The sequence below is a fragment of the Lonchura striata genome, chromosome 1 (genome assembly GCF_050655825.1).
Source record: "Lonchura striata isolate lonStrDom1 chromosome 1, ASM5065582v1, whole genome shotgun sequence".
Taxonomy (NCBI): Eukaryota; Metazoa; Chordata; class Aves; order Passeriformes; family Estrildidae; genus Lonchura; species Lonchura striata.
Window position 1 is genome coordinate 59407732 of NC_140703.1, and position 20051 is coordinate 59427782.

At 36.5% G+C, this 20051-nt stretch overlaps 1 long non-coding RNA gene across 12 annotated transcripts in view; it reads left to right on the plus strand.

The window, feature by feature from the left end:
• LOC146768687 (uncharacterized) overlaps window positions 1-19831 on the plus strand; it is an 81040-nt gene extending 61209 nt beyond the window's left edge. For all 12 annotated transcript variants that reach the window (XR_014954396.1, XR_014954401.1, XR_014954397.1 and 9 more), the window contains one exon: window positions 1122-19831. This is a non-coding gene — a long non-coding RNA (uncharacterized LOC146768687). The remainder of the gene's footprint in view (window positions 1-1121) is intronic.
• The last annotated feature ends 220 nt before the right edge of the window (window positions 19832-20051 follow it).

Genomic DNA, 20051 nt, shown 5'->3' on the forward strand with positions numbered 1-20051 from the left:
AGATGAGCTGTATATCCCTTGATCAAAAGAAAAAGTTTTCCACACAGTCCATTTTTTTTTTTTCAATATATCTTGTTAGGCTTGCCCTGCAGTCAGGAAATAGAGACAGGAATATGACAAAGTGGGTATGAGAGTTAAGTAATTTCTGAGGTGGGAAAATTTTTTTCTCTTTTGAGGGAATCTAAAGGAAAATACCTAAATTCTTAAACAACTCATTAAAGCACCTAAAGTAAGGTGGAACGAGTATGGACTATCTTGACTCCAGCTGATAACTAATAGACCTCTTGTCTTGAGTTTTGTTCAAGCTCACCTTAGAAACATTAACTCTTCACTTTGACTGATAAAGAATTTCTGAGCTCAAACTCAGTGAAGTTTTTAGGTTTGGTTTTGTTCTGGTTTGGTTTGGTTTGGTTTGCTTTGCTTTGCTTTGCTTTGCTTTGCTTTGCTTTGGTGGGAGAGTGTTGATGGGTTTGTTGTTGCTTTGGTTTTGGGCTGGCTTTCGTTGCTGGCTTGGTTTTGTTTTCAATACAGAGAAGACTGTGATGGCTAGGAGTTTAGGCTGAGATTTACATTAGAACACTAAAAGTTGAATGTCACTTAGTGTTTTTATGTCCATACATAAAACACCTATTAGAACTGACATCATCATAAAAATTATTTCCTTTTTCTAAGAGAAAATGACAAAGTGGTCACTGTAGGTAACTAGACACATTTACTGGCCTTTAATTGCTTGCATTTATTTTCCTGGAGGATTGTTATTTCATTGTGACCTGCCTCACTTGATCCCTCCCTTCCTGCCTTCTTTCTTTCCTGCCTTCTTACCCTCCTGTCTACATTTCCATGATAGCAATCAATTTTCAGGTTTTAAAATGCTTAATTATGATAGCATGTAGTCTAGTTCATAAGTAGGAAGAGATTAACACTTTAATAAAATATACTTTTATTGGAAGTTAAAGCAACTTACACAAGTAATCACATTGCTCTCAGTAGATATTCTCTTTCAGAGTAAAGCAAGACATACAAGCTCAGTGAACTCAGAATGAAAATTACAGTTGCTTATTAGTTATAAGACTACACTGCTCTTAATCTTTTTTATTTTTCTTTGTATCTGTGTCTCACAGTGTCCTCATAGGCAAACTCAGGAAGTGTGAACTGCATGAGTGGACAAGGAGTGGATTGAGAACTGGCTGAACAGCATCAATGTCTATAAAGTTCTAAAAAGTAGGTGTGAAGAGTGAGGCAACAGATGAAAACTGATGTACAAGAAATTCCATCTGAATTTGAGGAAGAACTTAGTGACCAAGTACAGGAACAGATTGCCCAGAGAAGTTGTGGAGTCTCTCTCACTAGAGATAAGAACTGCCTGGATGCAATTCTGTGCCATGTGTTGAAGACGACCCTGCTGGAGCAGAGAGGTTGGACCAGATGACCCTTTCAGTGTCCCTTCCAGCCTTACCCATTCTGTGATTCTCTTTTTCTGCTATTCTGTGGTTTGGGATTCTTTCTTTCTTTCTGCAGTGTCCTTTCTCTTCCTGCAAGATAAATATGAAAACAGTCTGGACTTCTAGAGAAAAAAAAAAAAAAAATAAAAGGCTGCTTACTCATCAGAGTAGACAAAGGAAAAAGAAAATCCTCAGCTAACATTTATTGTACTTCCCTTTCAATTAATGGTTTGAGATTTTTTTTCCAGCTTTTAAAAAATCTTTTAAAGCTTTTTGAAACTTTTTGTATGCTTGACAAACACTATTCTGATATATTACCACAATCAAGCACAAGTATCAATGATAAAACGCTTTACACTGGTTTACTTTAACCTAAATGGTGTGAGATATCTATCACTAAAAAAAGACCCAGCATTTATGTACCAATATTTACCTGATATTTACATGATACACTTTTATATGTTAATGTGTCCACCTTACACAGAAATCCCAATGAACTCTTTTCTTTTTTTGCATTGAAATGCTTTAGGCAAATAAAGAAAAATTGTATTGGTAAAAATATTACAATCCTTCTAACATTGTTTTGGAACTTGGCTTTTAATAGATGAAGTTTGCATTTTAGTCCAAAGGAAGAATCTGTGATTGCGTTCAGAATTGAAGCTGTTATTATTATTCTCAGTTTTGGTGACAGATTTCTCACAATAGCTTTTTGGGGCTGAGGGGTGAGCATCACCAGCCAGTGATCAGCTCTTACAGGCACAAGAATTGATGGCACAGAAAAGTTTGTGTCCAGCAGATATGGAAACAGCTGCTGCCTGCTTAGGTTAAGGGACTTTTTGCAAACATGGCAGGGACTGCTTTCATTTACTACAACTAAATGTTCCAGTCTTGCCCTAATAAAGCTCATGATTTGGATCAATAAGCATATTTAAAATTCAAATACATACACTTACAATTATACTGTTAATAATTTTGGAAGCTCTTTCACCATTTCATGCTGCAGCTCTAATAATAATAGCCCATAAGCATAATTATAGAGACTTCTGTCCCAGAGATTGGAAAGCCAATGGACTTATTCATTCTCCATATGTGTCTGTGAAGACTTTTTGATGCATATCTAAGCTTTCTATACATAGAAAAGCATGTTATTTCTTGTTTTTGTGAAATTTTACCCAGTGGTTCTTATCCATAAAAACATATTATTGAATGGTGAAGGTTATATGCAACTCACATGTTCAAGGCTTTATGGAATCAAATATATATATATTTAACTTTTTAGGAAAAAAAAAAAGAAAGAAGCTATCTGGTTTGTCTAAATAAAACAGAAAAGTATAGACTGATCGGTCTTAAATTAGTCTTACTCATTACTGTGAGTCAGAAAAAATATTTAAAAACACATACTTCAAGAGAGCTGCTGACCTCTTCCTCAGGAGTCACTGCAGGAAAACCAGAAGCAAGCATCTGGGGATACCAATTATCCAGGAGATTTGAAAGGTAAATGAGAGGTTTTTCAGTTCCTGTAAGTTAGCTGAAATATAAATAATTTCTGTACTTAGGTAAGGTGAAATATGTTATAAGAAAAGTTAATGTATGGGTAAGGAGACTGAGGCCTCTCTGTAAGGAACAATGATTTCCTGAGCAATCACAGAAAATCACATTGAAATAGGAAAGCATCTACTACAGTGGGTTTTTTGGTGGGTTTTTGTTTTGTTTTGTTTTGTTTTTTGGTTGCTGTTCTGTTATTGTACGCAAAAATCATATTGCTTGGATGTTTCCCTAAATTTTGTCAATAAACCATGATGTGCATACAACAGTGTTTGCAAACATTGCAGTTAATTATTATTTTTTCTTTGTTGTTATTGTTTTTTTGAGAAAACTGGGGGAGCTGTATCTCTGAGTCCTTCTGTGTCTGCTGCATATTCTTCTCATAGTTCAAAAACAAAAGGACAGAGTTCAATAGTATTAAAAAAAATGGAAATTCTAAAATGATCTCTATAAAACATATTCTCATGTCAGCACCTTATGCCATCAAATTTCTCAAATGTCTGAATTGTGTGGACTTAAATAATAGACTAATTAATAACTTGACAAATAAACTCCCTGCTCTAATGAACATGTTAAATATGCCCAAATCAATTAACTACAACAGGTTTTGATCCCATAGTTCATCCATTCCCTGTACATTGAATATGAGTAACTAAAGCTGAATGCCAAAACTATGTGATTTCCTTGACCATTATAGTTTTTTTAGTGTGCTAATTTTTAGCTGTTTCTCACTTTTATGAGGATTGCTGACACTTTTATAATGATTCTTAGTAAATGGCAAATATTTTTATCCTAGAAAGAATAAAAGAAAGGAAACAGAAGCCTTCTTTTTCTCTCTCTCTCTCCCTTCTTCCCTTCTTTCTTTTACTTTGGATCATACAGAAAGTTGTCATCACATTTATGTCAGTCATTACATTCTATATAATCATGTGCAATAAACCAAGATCGTTTGCACTAAATGAAAGAAATAAAAGCAATTCCAGCCCAGCCAAATCTGAACAAACATGAAACTCGAATTACCTAATGGCTCCCAGAACCTTATGCTGACAATGCCTCAACCCAGGGCTCATCAGAATCACCAAAATCTGAAATGCAACCCCAATGATACATGGCCATCAAAAAAAAACAAACAAACAAAAAAATTAAAACACACACACACAAAAAACCCCAAAAACCCCAAAACCAAAACAACTTCTGAATAGTGACTTCCATTCATTAAATAAAAAGAATGGTAAGGATATTTTCATGTCCAAACAATTATTTTTCATAGTCTTCTTACAAACTGTATAGCATTAGATAACTCCTCAGTCCATTGTTTGTTTCCTCCACTTTTTTGTTTTGGATTATGAATTATTTTAATCAAGAACTTATCTTACAAGCACTATGATTATTAGGAAAATATGTTCCTAAAATATTGACCTCTGGGTATTACAGAAATGTTATTATTATTGTTGCCAAAATGACTCCCATGCAAATTGGAAATACTTGTATCAAGTTGCCCATAAAGGAGCATAAAATATGGCGTAATAATGTTACAGGCCTGAACTCTGTCAGATTAGCAAGAGATATTTAACTAGAAGTATTGCAGCATGGAAACATTGGTGTCCATCATAATATGTTTTGATCACATTAATTTCTGTCAGCTTCCAGTCTTGTACAAATGATGAACTCTAGTGAAACTGTTATAGTCATTCTCAGTTTCCATAGTACTGATGCTATATAGTCTGTGGACAACTTATGTTTCAAAGTTTAGCACTTTTTACAGATTCACCTGTCCTTTACTCTGGACTTCAAACAATTTTTAAAAAATATTTAACTTTTCTCCTTTCTTTCAGCAAATTACTATCCATCCAAGTTTCAACTCAGGTTGGCCTAAGAATCCAGAAACTTCTAGGAAGAAAACCCAAAATTGAAAAATTATTTGGTAGTGTAGGTAGAGACAGTTGTTTTGGTAGTTCTTTGCTGCTACCTAAATTCACATTTACTTTACTTTTTTATTTTCCTCATGGTTACATAAAATTGTTAATATAGTGGAACATGAAAGTGTCCCTGAAAAGGAAATTAAGAGTTTCACTTACTCCATTGGAAGCTTAAGACAAATAATTTCAGCTGCCTGTGTGATCAGATGGTGTGAGGCAGGGGTTAGGGTAATAAATAGATCAGAACTGTACCTAACATCATAAGAGAAGAACAAAAGCAGTACAGCATAACCTCTTGAAATATATACACTGTAGTTTTTAGAGGAAATTTGTAAAAAGAAATGTGTAAAAAATGTTAGTTTAGGTCAGATGTTTTAGCATGGCAGCTTTGCCTGCTGTTAAAAAATCAGCTATATAATTAAGCTATATTTTTATAAATGTGAAATTGTTCAAGGGAAGATAAGTCCAGAAATTGGGGAGAAAGACAAGGTAATAGAGTTTTAAATGTGGCTGAGAGAATTGAGATAAATAGTCTTGAATGACTGTTTTTCACTCAGTTCTTTAAACAAGAATCCACATATCAAACAAAGCACAGTGGCAGTGTGATATGAAACAAACTGTTTTATAATGTCTCATCTGTTGAATTGCATCAGTTCTCTGCATTAAGTTCTTCCTGTTTAAACATGTATACTGGACCCTTTGTCAGAGACTGAAATGCTATAGTTAATAGCTTAAATATTGTTATGAAGGACTTTTTGCCCATTATGGCAAAATTGTATAATGCAGCTGCAACCACCAAAGCCCACTCCTCCTCCTGAATATCTCCTGACTGGAAGGCATGACCACGAGTTAAGCTGCCTAAGGGAACTTGAGATAAGAGAAAGCGACACTGTTGCCCAATTATCACAAGACTGGGGAGAAGTAAATGAGGCTGGAGGCTGAGAAAGAAGAATATATATTCAAGAAAATCAAACCCAGCAGCTGTCCTGAAAATCAGCTCTAGCAGGGTTAATGAGGGAGGCCACAGCCCACAGGCTCATCTGTGAAGCCAGGTCTGCACACACTCCCCTCACAATAAAACTGGGAGGAGGAGAGTTTTGGGGGTGTGCAGAGAGAGTGAACATCCACCCTCCCTCGCACAAACTGCCTCAGTTGCAAAGCCAGCACCCCAGGAAGCCACACCACAGGACATGCACATGAGGGCAGCTGAGGGGGTGTCATCATCCATCAAAGACCCCCAAAGTGCTCCCCAGACTCGTTCTGAGCCCCTGCAGCAGAGCACTGCACGTGATGCCAAGTGATGCATCCAGAGCCTGCTGCAAGAGACTGTGTCCAACTTAGCCCTCCCCATGGGGAGGTACCTGGGCATTCCCATCTGGCCTAAGTGTACATTAATCCAGTGAACTCTTATGTTTTCCAGGGGACCCTCACCTCCAAGCAGACCAGATGGTGAGGATCAACAGGAAGCCATTGGGATCCACAGAGTGGTGATGTTATCTGTCTCTGTCACTACCTTTCTCTCCTCCCACTTCTTTTCTATATTTCCTTCATTCACATTTCTTTTTACTTGCTTTATCTGTAGTCCTACAATATTTTCATTGCTTCCTAACCATTCCTGCAGTTGAAATATAGATGAAACCAATCTTCACACTTTGAACTTTTCCAAGCAGCTGATGAACTCTCCCTTGCAGTGAGCTAGCCCAAGTGGTTATTAAAATGCAATAAATGTATACACTTAAACAGAGATCTCTCCTACTCATCTCTGAATTGTACTAGATAGTTACTTCAGGACTTCATTTATGTATTGTAAACATGAGACTAAGTATCACCTTAACAGCATAAAGATTATTGTACTTCAAAATGGATACAATGATAAATGTCAGGTGACTCTTAGGATGAAATGATGCTTGATACTGTGGGTGGTAATTCTTATGTTAATTGCTCACTTAGCAATGCACAGTCACAGTGATTTAATATTGCAAAGTTTCTGAAAAAAACATCTACATTTATACACCTTATGGCAAAATATAGTCACATTTTCTAAATGTCACATTTGTCTTAGTACTATGAAAGGACTCTGTAGTGTTATTTGAAAAAACCGAAGTATAAGCCTGGTCCAACCATATTGAGTTTGTTTCGATATAAATGTTCTAGTGGGAGATGTTAAAAGTATGTGGAGACAATTTAAAATAAGGTAATTCAGGATCTAAATGAGAGCTTTTTATCTTGTGCAGAAACTCCATTCAGAAATATTAAATAATATTAGTGTTCTAGTGGGTGTTCATTCATAGTCCAGGTTTGAAATGAAGAGTCTTCTCTCCAGAAATTACATTGGGCATCCTGACTAGTTGTGTGGCTTATCTCATTATAAGTCAGCTGAGATTACTGTATGAAATATCTCCTTCACTTCAAAATTGTATGCACTGCATAGTGAGCTCAGTGAAGCTTGGTCAATGATGTCAGGTATTATCTTCATTGACTGCAGTAGTATAGGCTTTGACTGGTGACCTACTGGCATATATATATATATATGTATATATATATATATATATAAGATTGGCTGTAGTAGTAACTTCTTCTATAGTAGAAGAACAAAGAGACATCATTTTTATTTTGCCCACAGTGAGATCAGTCTGCTGCGATCAAGAGTCGTCTGTAAGTAGAAGGGACATCCATATGGCTATGTGCAGAACAATCCATATAGTAATTTCATGTTTACATAATTTAAGTATTTAATTTCATATAAACTCCAGAAAACTTTGTTCAACAATTGTTTGGTGTATCTTAGAAGTCGTCCAAATTTCAATTCCTTATCATTTCTCATATCATTGCTCTCCATGAAGTTCATGTGGCCTGTGTCTTCACATGAAAAAAATCTCCAAACTAAAAACTGAAGCAGCCAGCCCTCCATCATCCATAAATTCTTTCTGAATTTTCCTCTTGGCAGACATCCATTCTAAAATTTCTGAAAAAAGATATTTTTCTTGGAATTTCTCATGTAATCTCTGGGAACAATAATTTCATAGCATCAAAAGTAGAAATGGATATGTTGGTTCTTGATGCAAGTTTTTTCTGAGTTTCATCTCACTTCCATTGTCTTCTTTTCATGAATATGTAGTGCTACAAACTGTAAGGAATGAAGTCTTAGTTATCTAAAGACCAAATCTAAACATTTTAGATTAAATTACTTGAATATACTATAACATTCAGACCATAGATATTTATATGTGGATCCTTCTGGCAGAATCTTGCACTTTTTCTCACATTTTTGATGTCCCAAGTTTTCATAAAACATTTAAGATAAAATCACTCCAGCCATTTCACCTGCTGCTATCAAGAAGAGCTGGCTCCATCATCTTTGTAAGCTACCATTAAAACAGTTGTGAAGAACATTTTTATTACCCCTTACTCTTCTCATCACCAGACCAAAATTTTGCCACTTTTTCTCTCTTCAAAAGCCATGAAGTGTGCCTTCAACCATTATTGATAACATTCCTTACTTCTTCTCTATAGCCATCTTCAAATGTTTTACCCAAAAGCACGAAGTACTTTAAATGTGATCACCATACCACTATGCAGAGAATAAAAATTTCCCCTCTTACACCATACATTCCTGTTAAAGTAACCAGGCATACAAGTTCTCTTATTTACACTAAAAATACTTTGTAGTCTCACATTGAAGTCGGTTTCCATCCATTACCTCTAAACTACTTTCAGTATGGAAAATCAGATATACAAAACAGATTTGTTTCTAAACAAGAAAACAAAATATTTAGTTGGTTTTACTAATGTGATATATATAAAAATCAGTCCAGGGGCTTTGAATGCTGGACAGAAATTGTACACAGGTTGGAAAACACCTCTGTAAGTTGTCGAATCCAAGCTCTCTGCTCAAAGCAAGGCCAGGCAGAGCATGCTCCTTAAGACTATTTCGAGTCAGATTTTCATTTTTTTGGGGGGGACCAAGACTTAACAGAGTCTCCGGCTATTATGCTGTTGGACACTCAAAGTATTTTTCTTCTATTATTTTTTTTAAATATAATTTTTTGCCCATTGCCTGTTATCCTATAACTGAGTGTAAATTGTAAAATATTCTTTTAAGTGTCCCCTTGGGTATTTATCCTTGTTGATATGATCCCCCTGAGCTTTGTCATCTTCATACTGAACAGTCCCTGATCTCTCAGCCTCTCCTTGTGACAAATCCCTTATTTACCTCTGTGGCTCTTTGCTGGACTTGCTCCACTATTCACATGGGGTTTTTTTATGCTGTTGACCCCAACCAGCACAGGATTCAGCACTCCAGATGTGTGATCAGTGCTCAGAAGGAAAAGATTACCTTACCTGATCTCTCAGGCATTAGCTGTCTAATGCAATCTAGATTGTTGTTGGTCTTATCTGTTGCAAGAGTGCATTGCTGAGCTGTGGTCACCTGGTTGTCTGTCCCCAGGTCTTTCTCTGCAATGTTCTTTTCCAGCTGGTCAGACGCAAGACTGTGCAGTTGCATAGTTATTCCTCCGTAGATGAGAGTCTTGGTGTTTCTCTTTATAGAACAGCATACAATCCCTTTTGGACTATTTCTCCAATCTTTCAGTACACCTGAATGGCAGCAAAACCACCTGGTAAATCATCCACACTGTTGGGTTTCAGATTCCATGAAAACACAATGAAAGTAGACTCTGATTATCCTGTACACTCCATTATCCTGTTCATTAATGAAGATGTCAGTAGTACTGGGGCCCTGTAGTGATACCTAGTCCCCAAGTTAAACTTCCTTCCAGTGGTCACCATGCCCTGATTCTGACCATCCAGCCACATCAGTATCTCTTCATCCAGCAACAGCTTGTCATGACTATCTTATTAAGACAGTGTCAAAGACTTCTCTTAACAGGAATTTTCATTGTCTTTAATGAAAATTTCTTCCAGAAGCTACATTGTTTTGTATTCTCTCTGGTATATCAAGCGTCCTGTGGGCAATACATCAATTAGATATTCGTCATATGTACAGATCATAAAGCCTGATTAATAGAACTCTATGCTGCATATCAGCATTAGAAATTATTTATAATTGTGATTGCTATCTAGGAGAAAGCATGGTGTCTCTTGATTGACAATCTCTGTTATTAGATTTGTTTAGTTTTTAGACATATTACAGATATGATAATCCCAGAAAAATATCTGCTGTGAATGTTTTATTATCTGTAAAGAGTGTAAATGATAGTAAGCAGGCAGAATTTTTAAAATCTTCTTACAATTGCACAGATGGTTAGGTCTCCCTTTTATTAACCTTATCATTTCTCTTTTCACTTTATCTGAAATTATATAAAATCCTTGATGATGCTATGCCTCTTCTGATGATGTCCATTAAAGAGTTCTAAACACTGGGAAAATGTGCTGTAGTTTTAATGTGCCTCTCCATCTATTTGATGAATTGTTAGCAATGGTACTTCAAGTAGATATGGGCAGAATTGGAAATCTTCAGCTGACTTCATAAAACACATCCAGAGCTTTCCCTGTAAAGAAGACAGAGGTTGTTATCCAGCAATGACATCTATCGCATGTCATTTAATGTCTTGAAAACCACATTATACCATAGAAACAGTAGCAGAATGAATTTTCAAAAGTACATTAGCAATTACCTAATAATTACAATAAAACAAAAACTAGAATAAAACAATTAGGTCAATTTTTGTAGTCTTTATTTCCACTGGAGATGAAGACTAATATAAAACACAAAATTGAAGCAATTTTTTTTTGCAAAGTTGGATTAAAATAGCTAACAAACATTATTCATCATGGTGTGCCCATACTGAAAAGTATCCATTCTGGAGAATGAGAAGTTTCAGATTCCCCTGTTCTATACCTTTTTTCAAGCTATATATAATGCATACAAATATTTATCTTCTAAACACAAGCTACTTCTCTAACTCTTGTATTGTTTTTTTAAAAGATTAATCTCTCTGTAGTCTTCCCATTGCAGAAGTTATAGTTCTTAAGTTTTTCTAAAACTTTTGAACCTCTGATAGAAGATGCTTTAAGATCAGGAGATTTCCACACCCAGCCCTCTACCTCAAACTAGTATTTCTGATAATTAGACTTACATTAAAAAAAGTACAGGAGAAGATATCAGCATACTAAATTTCCCATTCTCATGAATTTACCTCATTATGAAATATAGTTAGTGGAATGAATTGTCTTGGGTTTGGACTTATGTATAGAGTGTAATGAAACCCACGAGGTCAGTTATGTGAAGTTTTCATAGTTTGATAGAAAGTTCTGTGCATGATAAAAAATATGTGATGCCTATTTAAAATATACTCTTAAATATTTTATGCCTATGCATTACTTCATCTCTAGGTTGCATTCAAACTCATCAAAAAGTGGCCATCTGTGCAAAAAGAATAATTTTGCTTTAATTTTCAAGGCACTAATAGCATCATTTGATGGTATATTCGAAATCCTGCCGTGCATGATCTTCTATGATTTTACTTTTGTGTGAGTTCCTAGAAATCTCAATGCATTCTAATCACTTGATACTTGATATTAAAAGAAGACATGTAATTGTATATATACATTTGTATGCATATGTTGTTATTATAATTTCTCCAATAATGTGTCATTATTATCTTTCTAAGGCAATATTACTATCAACCAATTTCTTTGGTTCTTTCCAGCTTGTATAAATCTTTGGGGAAATGAAAGCAGTATCTGTACAATAACCCTCTGTGGGAATTAAAATAACACTTAAATTTTGTCTACCAATATAGGAAAAAACATGGACCAGTGAGTATCAGGTATCAAATTTTACAAACAAAGGAGCTACAATGTCAAAAACAATTGTTCCACTTCATTATTACCTTCAGGCATGTGGAGGATTCAACAAGAACCTGTTACTGAATGACAAACAGAAGATGAATCCATCCAGTCCCCAAGCCACTGTAGTCATATGCCAAATGTCATTTTTTTTTTGTGGATGAGGACAGAAGTTTCAAAGCAAGATGCTGACAAAGAGAAATGTTGTACAAAGGTTCAAACATCTTAATATTCCCCTAAGTGGAAATATTACACAGGCCAAAAGAAAAACCATGACATTCCCTGTTCCTGGGGAAGCCCTTTCAACCCTTTCTGACTCTCTCTGGAATCCTGATCAGAATAAAATAGAACCAAGTTACTTCACCAAAATCAAATCTATCACTTGAACAAATAATTTTTTCTTTGATGTCTGATAAACAGAATTTCACGTGTTGTTAGTCATAAGTGACACATGAGAAAATTCGGGTGGAATTTGAGCAATAATAAAATGTGCATGCCAATGCCTAAAAGGCTCTTAACAACTGAATTGAGTAAAATAAGCAAAGGTACTAGCAAAATATGCACGGTACCACATATTTCATTCACTAAAGTAAAAATGTGTGAGTGAAGCTTCCTGATACACATTATCTCTAATTTCTAGAGGCTATTATGGGAGCAGTTTCACTTCTACAAATAACAGGAAAGGTAATGATAGCAGTCTACATGGTACCCTTTTGTGTCTTAGATCTTGGAAAATCAACTCCAAGAAGACTAGCAGGTAATATTTCCTGACAAAACAAAGCAAAACAAAACAAAATATCAGACTTTTGTCAAAACCACTATTCATTTCTTCCTATTAGATGGGAGACAACTGTATTTACAGAGTCAGCAATACAGAGGGCATATACAAAGCCAACAATTTACTCATTTATATTCTGAGGATATAATGTTGTTTTCCATTCTGGACATTTTCTTTGAAGGATCATCAGCATGTCTTATGAATAACCTCCCTTTGGATTGAATTATTAAAGGAAGGGGAAAACCAAGATATTATTTTTGTAAGAATTATATGGATATCAACAAGTAATAAGGCATAAGAACAGCAGATGTCTTGGGAAAAAAAAAAAAAAAGTATGCTGAGGATCAACCTTCCCTATATGGTTTGAATGATTTACTTCAAATTAATATTTGCTTTGTCCCTTGGGCTGAATATCATGCTGGAGTGGGTGCAAACTGACCTCTTGGAGCACAGTTCATAGAATCATTGACTCATTTAAATTTGGAGAAAAACCTCTAAGATCATTGAATGCAACCCAGCACACCTAAACCTTGTCCCCAAGTACCAGTTTTGAGTTTATTTTTATCTGAATGGATTAATGCTGCACTCTCCTAGAATGAGAACCTAAGTAAAGGAAGTTGATATGATCAGATTTGCTGCTGAAGTATGCCTCTGATCCAAAGTCAAATACTGATGTAGATATACAGACAGGCAATTTCTTCTTTAGTTTTACTGATAGATTCAAGTAGCTGTCAAAATATGAGTTTTATTCACAATATGGTGGGGTGTTTTTTTTTTCCTTACTATGTAAAGTGATGAATTCTACTCAGTGGTTTGTTTTTCTTTTTTTTTTTTTTTTTATTTACTTTTTAATAAATAAGATGCTTTTATGAGACGTCACAGAAGAAATTATTTTGTGTGGGTGGGTGGGTGTATGTGTTGTGGGTGTGCATTTTGCTGGGTTTAGCTGCAATTATTTATCATTTAAAAGAATAGAGATATGAAAAACACATAAGAGATACACACTATTTAAGAAAAAAATATCTGCAATACATACCATGAAGTGTTGGGTTACACTTGGCAAAAAGCTTAATGTCCACCCAGTTCACATCCCCAAGGTTACGCAGAGGAAAAATAGGAAGAACAGTTGCAATAATGGCCATGTGCCAGGATAGACAGGAAAACAGCTTATTTACCATCGTGAGAAGAAACTTGAGGAAAGTTAATTTATTTTGAAGTAAAATGAATACTCAATTACTGATTTTGGTAGTAGGAATCAAAAAGTCAAATAAAAAGAATATCTTTCCTTCTTTTCTTTCTCAGGCTCAACTTCACTTGTTTGTCTCAGATTCCTCACCCCAAGTTTTGCAGAGAGATGAGGTGGTGGGGGATTGCAGTCAGCACAGAGAGGTTTCTTTTGTTGCTGCTTCCTCATATGCCTTTCAATTTCTCCACTGTGACCTCCAAAATGGGATGTAGGGAATCTCTGCTCTGACACCTGGTGCACCTCCTGCTCCTAGAACAAACTGTGTCCAGCACAGGGCAGCCCTGACTACTTCTTACAGAGGCTACCCCTGCAGCCCTCCACTTCCAATACCTGGGCATGTCAACCTAAAGCACAGAAATATTGTTTTTTCCATGTATCTCTAAAAGGTAGAAGTTAGAAAGATAGCATCACTTTTAATCCACCCTTTTTGACTCCTCTCAACAAAGAAGTATCATATAAATGAAATAAGTTATGCTGTAATCCACTCTAGTCAAGAATGAGCTGAAACTCTATCCACAGTATTGGACAGAAGGTTGAAAAAAATATTTATATAATAGGAGGGAATTTAGAAGAGACACAAAGAAATAATAGAAAGTTAAAAGGCTTGAAAAATAGGAAGACCTTTGAGAAAAGACTAAGTAAACTGGTCACACTACTTCTATAGAAAAAAATAATGAAAAGCCATATTACTTTCCTTGAATCTAAAAAGCTATAATTTAAGACCAATTGCTCCCCTTAAACAGTCAGAAAGAGGAATTGTGGGCTTCAGTGGCAGAAGAGAAATTTTGATTGAATATTGGGAATACATATTAGAGTTATGCTAATAGTCTAGGAAAAGACTGAGTTGCAGAGGGTAAAGTGTAATTGGTCTTACTAGAGATATTCGGGGTTAGGGTTTGACACTTATTCATAAGAAATCTTTAAGAAGGCCTGAAATCAAATTTGTTGAACTGACCAAGTAGTCTCGACCAAAGGGACCTTCTAGCCCAAATCATGATTCTATGTATTTCCATGTGTTGTGAAAGGTAAGCACTCTGGCAGTTCCAAAAACCAGACATTTATTTTTGCTAAATAGAGTGTGATGTGTCTGCACGCTGGGGAAAGGAGATGGAAACAGGAGGTGTTGCAGTCCTAATATGTCTGTTTACTTTCATGAAATGGTTGCCTTAATGTACATTCTAGGCAAATATGTTTGTTAATTTTTTTCCTTATTTGTTATTAATTCATTATTTACAAAGCAGTAAATAAAGCTTGCTATTTAACTACAGCATGAGAACAGCAAGAACAGTCAACTTGCTCATATTGTCTCATCAATGCAGTACATTTTCAGCTGAGAAGGTAAAAACAAAGTTGGATCTCCATATCCAGACATCTTCCTACTGGGGTTACAAGCAGATAACTTTTACTTGTTGTATGCACTCTATCACTTATTCTAAATCAATGTTTTCAATCATTTTCTTATTGTTAATGTATTTTCCCCCTAAGAAGAGAAAAGAGAAATTTTTTTTTTAATATTTTATGCTTTTGCATGGAAATATTTTTGTTCTGAAATTAGATATGCGTACATATTTAATCAAAAAGCCCCTTAATAACCACCCAGTAGTCATTAGGAATACATGTGCACAGAGAAATATATCTGCACAAATATTGTTAAAAGACTAGGGTCTTAAGTTCTGGATTTACAGCAACTTTCTTTATCCATGCATAACTGTTCTGGCAATACCTTACCTCAGATGGCAACTAAGTATCACACAGTACTCACTCCCCTACACTCTCTCTCCCACGGCATGGGAAAACTCAGGAAACAGGTAAACCTCCTGGGCTGAGCTAAGACCAGTTTCATAATTGAAACAAAGTAAAATATAGTCTTGACAATAACAATAATTGTAAAGAAAAATGGAGACAGAAATAAAATCCACTAAGACAAGCGATGCACCATTGCTCACCATCCACTGACCAAGCCAGCCCATCCCTGTGCTGAGATTGACCCCTCACAGCCAGCTCAACCCAGTTTATACACTGAATATGATATTCTGTGCAATGTAATATCCCTTTGGCCAGTTCAGCTGTCCTGATCCTGCTCCTACCCAGCTTCATGTTCCCCTGCTGACTGGCAGAACATGGAAACCTCAACATTCCTTGACACAGAGTAAGCACTTCTTAGCAAAACTTAAACATCAGTTTGTTATTAGCATTATTATCATACTGAATCTAAACCAGATTTACCACAGCATTTAACCAGCTACTAAGAAGTAAATAAATTCTGTCCCAGTCAAAATGAGGAGAATAACTCAGTAAAACCATATTAAATAAGCTGACTATAATATATAAACATCAACCAAAAGCTGGCATTAAGCCCTTATATGGTGTTGCTCTGTGTGACTCCAATGTAGATGCAGAATTCTGATTTTATTCTTCTAGGGATTTATGCTATACTGATGCAAATTGGTTCTTTTCAATGGAGCTACTTTTTAATTACATTTTTTTTTTTATTTTTAATATCCCAATAAAGCCATCCTTTCTGAAGGTGCTACTTATATTTATGAGGTAAAGCAAAATCCCATACCTGCAGACCCCTGAATTGATTCTTGTGGCATGGAGCCATCTCAGTTAAAATATATATCACAGTTATTGAGTTATGTTTTATTTCTGGCATCTGGTCTGCACAGTCTGACATTTATTAGATGATTTTATTTTGTTTCATTTCATAGCTGTTAACTTTTTCAATTGCTACCTTTAGGTTTTCTTAACTTTGCTTTCCTCATCTCCACCATCTTTTTCCTGTTGCAGTCAGGGGTTGGGGCAGTTTCATCCTGTTTTCCCACTCGAGACATTGTTGCCTTGCAGGAATTCTGTCAGTGCTCCCTGAAGCACGAAGTTCTTCCCATCAGTTTGCCTGACAGACCCATCAGAACTGAACATTTCAGAAGCTGATATCAACCAGTTCTTGTCTTCCAACCATTCCTTTCCGTGACAGACAAGGAGTATGCTGAAGCACATGCTGTTATTTCATTGTTTTCATCAATCTGTTGTGTGGTTAGAGAGTAAACTGTGGCTTCTTACGTTATGATTTGCATCATCAAAAGTTAGAGCAAAATATAAATTTATTCTTTATATGGACATCTTTGGCAATATGTCATATAAAACAAGCCCAAATGAGAGTTTGGATTTCTTCAACAGCACTTTCCCCATGCATAAAACATATCTTTGATTTTCACACAAAGACCTGTTTTATCTCCACCTATAATACATTTCCAAACTATTGTCTGTCATATTAGTTCTCTTTCTACCTTGCTACTTGTAAGGCCATGTGATAGTAAAATTGTCAGAAGTATTATCTCTCACTCTGTGTAGGCAATATTGGTATTTCCTACCAAAGATATAAAGATAGTTATTTAGTTCCATCTCTAAAGATAACCTTTCATTACTATATAAAATAAAAGATTACATGGAATTACTCACCTCATTTTCTGAATATGTCCTTACTTCACCAGTTTCCACAATAAAAAATACAAGGATACAAACTCCCCACAATATTGTGTACTTGGCATGTTAAATAGTACATGCTACAAAAATTATAAAGAAGATTGTTGTTTTTTTCAGCTCTGAAGCTACAGTAAAAACCGCAGTCAAAGGTTTATGTTGAAAATAACTGTAAGGAGAAACAAAATTAAAGGAAAAGAAACTTGTCAAGAATTTGGGATTAACCTCTTCCTTAGAGTGCTTCACAGTTTTACTGAGAGGGTATTTTTGTTGCTATTATAGTTTTTTCCCCTTCCATACAATGCACCCTGATATTTGCTTTTTGGAACCTGAGAATTATGTTGTATGTTTTCTTCTGATTCTGAATCTGAGGTTTGTATTTTTTTTCTTTTTCTTTGTGTTTTCAAAAGCCTGTTCTAGTTTTTACCCAAAGATAATAGCTACATTCACAGACACACCTTTTTCTGTATCCTTCTTCAATACAAAAGAATTTTAGTCGACAGCAGCCTAACAGTCTACCAACCAGGAAATACAAGTTGTTTTGTTTTGTTTTTTTTTTTAATTACTAATGCATATAAAGAAAGAGGATTCAGCTATTCAGGAAAAGAGGATTGTTATCAATTCTGAAAAGACAGATATGCTTGATGTCTCTTTTTTGTTCCAGTTTGAAATTAACAGGTTAGTTGTGATTAGAAAGTTAACACTAGTCGACTCACTGAAGTTGTTTGTACATAAGACAATTACATTAGAGAGAACAAATAAGTGAATTTAGTTGAACAAGGACAAAGTTTTGAGAGGTGATGTTGGAGTCAGTTTTGTGCCTTCCTTAAGGGAGCTGTAGGGCCACACCTATATTATTGTAAGAAATGATACCAATAAACATTCTTGACACTAATGCCATTCACCAAAGAAAAATATTCATCCTTATTGTTGCATTCTCTGATCCTCCAAACATAGTGGTCATATCTAAAATACTTGTTAGAAATGCTCTTTGTGCTAAATCATTAAGTATGCACAGAAATTGCTCAGGAGAGTAAACATTTACCTGGGACCAAACCTTATCATAGATCATTCTAGCAATTAACAGAACAGAGAGTTGAGCTCAGTACATGGGAATTCTCTGTGGTAATACATGACTTACTTCAGTTTCCTCAAAGAATATTTTTGCTACCTGCACACACAATTTTCTGATTTCACACATAAAGCTGTGTGTTCCTGGATTTCTGCATCTAATTTCTTTCAAAATTAGGAGAATACTTTTTCCCACCAAGACAAAAAAGTGTTTTCTTGCTACTTCATATATTTGCAATCATTCCTTATACCTATGTCGTGGTTTGACACGGAAAGAGAATTTTTTCCGGAAGGAAGAGGTCAATTTAGATATTGACCAATTGAAAGTAGACACACCTCTGAGAACACAGAGGGGTTGAAAGCAGAATTCCCAGGGGAACTCGCTCTCTTTGGTTCCGGTCAGCGGTGCAGTGCAAACCTCCCCTGCCCAGCCACGAGCTGGGTGGGGGAGGGGAAGCCCCCATGGCCTGAGAAAGGTAGGCCGAAAGCCCCAAGGGTGGTGGAAGGACTGGAACCGGGCTGGCCCCTGCAGATGGAAGGGTGGAAGAAATCTGGGATGTCTCCATTCCCTCCTCACAGAGTTCCTCTCCCGAGAGAGAAAGAGAAAGCCGCAAGGAAGGAGGAGTGGGGGGAGCGGCAAGGTGCCCAGTTGTGTGGGAGTTGCTGGATGTCCGGGCATCGAGCCATCCCTGGGAGTTCGGACTTTTAACCCTTCCTTGAGAAATGAAAGCTTTGTGAATTTTTCCTTTCCCCTCCTCGGTTTGAAAGAGAGGAAGAGGGACACCTTGGACCCTGGGATGTTGGAAAGAGGAATTCTAGAGGGGAGGGGGACAAGGAGTGGCTTTTGGCTGGACTTTTCCGTGTTAGCCACAACCTGAACCAAATCTTCTCCTCCAAGAGGGACTCTTTTGGGAGGATGCCAGTGAGTCAAGAGACCTGCTTCAGCTGGGAAAAAGACAAAAGTGGAGTGAACAGAGAGAAGGTTAGGGGGTTTGTGGTGGTGCCCCCTTGCCCTGGAAAGGAAAGAGAAGAGAAGAAGATCTCTGTTCTTGAGCCCTCGGCCCCAGGGGGAAATGGGGGGGGACTGTGGTCCCAAACAATGAAAAACTGAACTGTTGTTTTCTCCCCTCTTGGCAGGGCATCCTTGAAAGGAAAAATCCTAAAAGCAGTCTGTCCATCCATGCATTTAGTGGTGAGAGCACTGTGCATGGAAAGGAGAAGGGTCACCATGGCAAACTTTTTCTCTGGGCGGTGCCATGTGTGACATGGAGACACAGGATGTGGAGCTGTGTTTCTTGGGGGGTCCGTGGCACAGGAGAGACTCTGTTCCCTCGATGGACTGAGTATTGATTGTCTGGAGGGTGGAAACCTGATTGGGGTCCAGATTGTGTCTCACTGTGGTTTGTTGGAGTTGGGTGGTGGGGGGAGGAATGTTTTGGAAGGTTTTCATTTGATCTTTGTGTGGTTTTTTTTCCCTTCTTTAGTTTTCTCTTTTCTTTTGTAGTAGTAGTTTAATAAAGTTTTTTTTTTCCTGTTATTAAGCTTGGGCCTGCTTTGCTCTATTCTAGATTCCACTTCACAGCATTCAAGGGAGGGATCACATTTTCATGGGGGCACTGGCATTGTGCCAGTGTCAAACCATGACAACCTACAACACCTACCTTGTATAAATTAAATCTTTCTGTTGAAGAAGATCCAAAGCCTCATTAGCCATCAGAAGACCATAGTAACCAGACTATGGATAAGTGTGGCTCTAG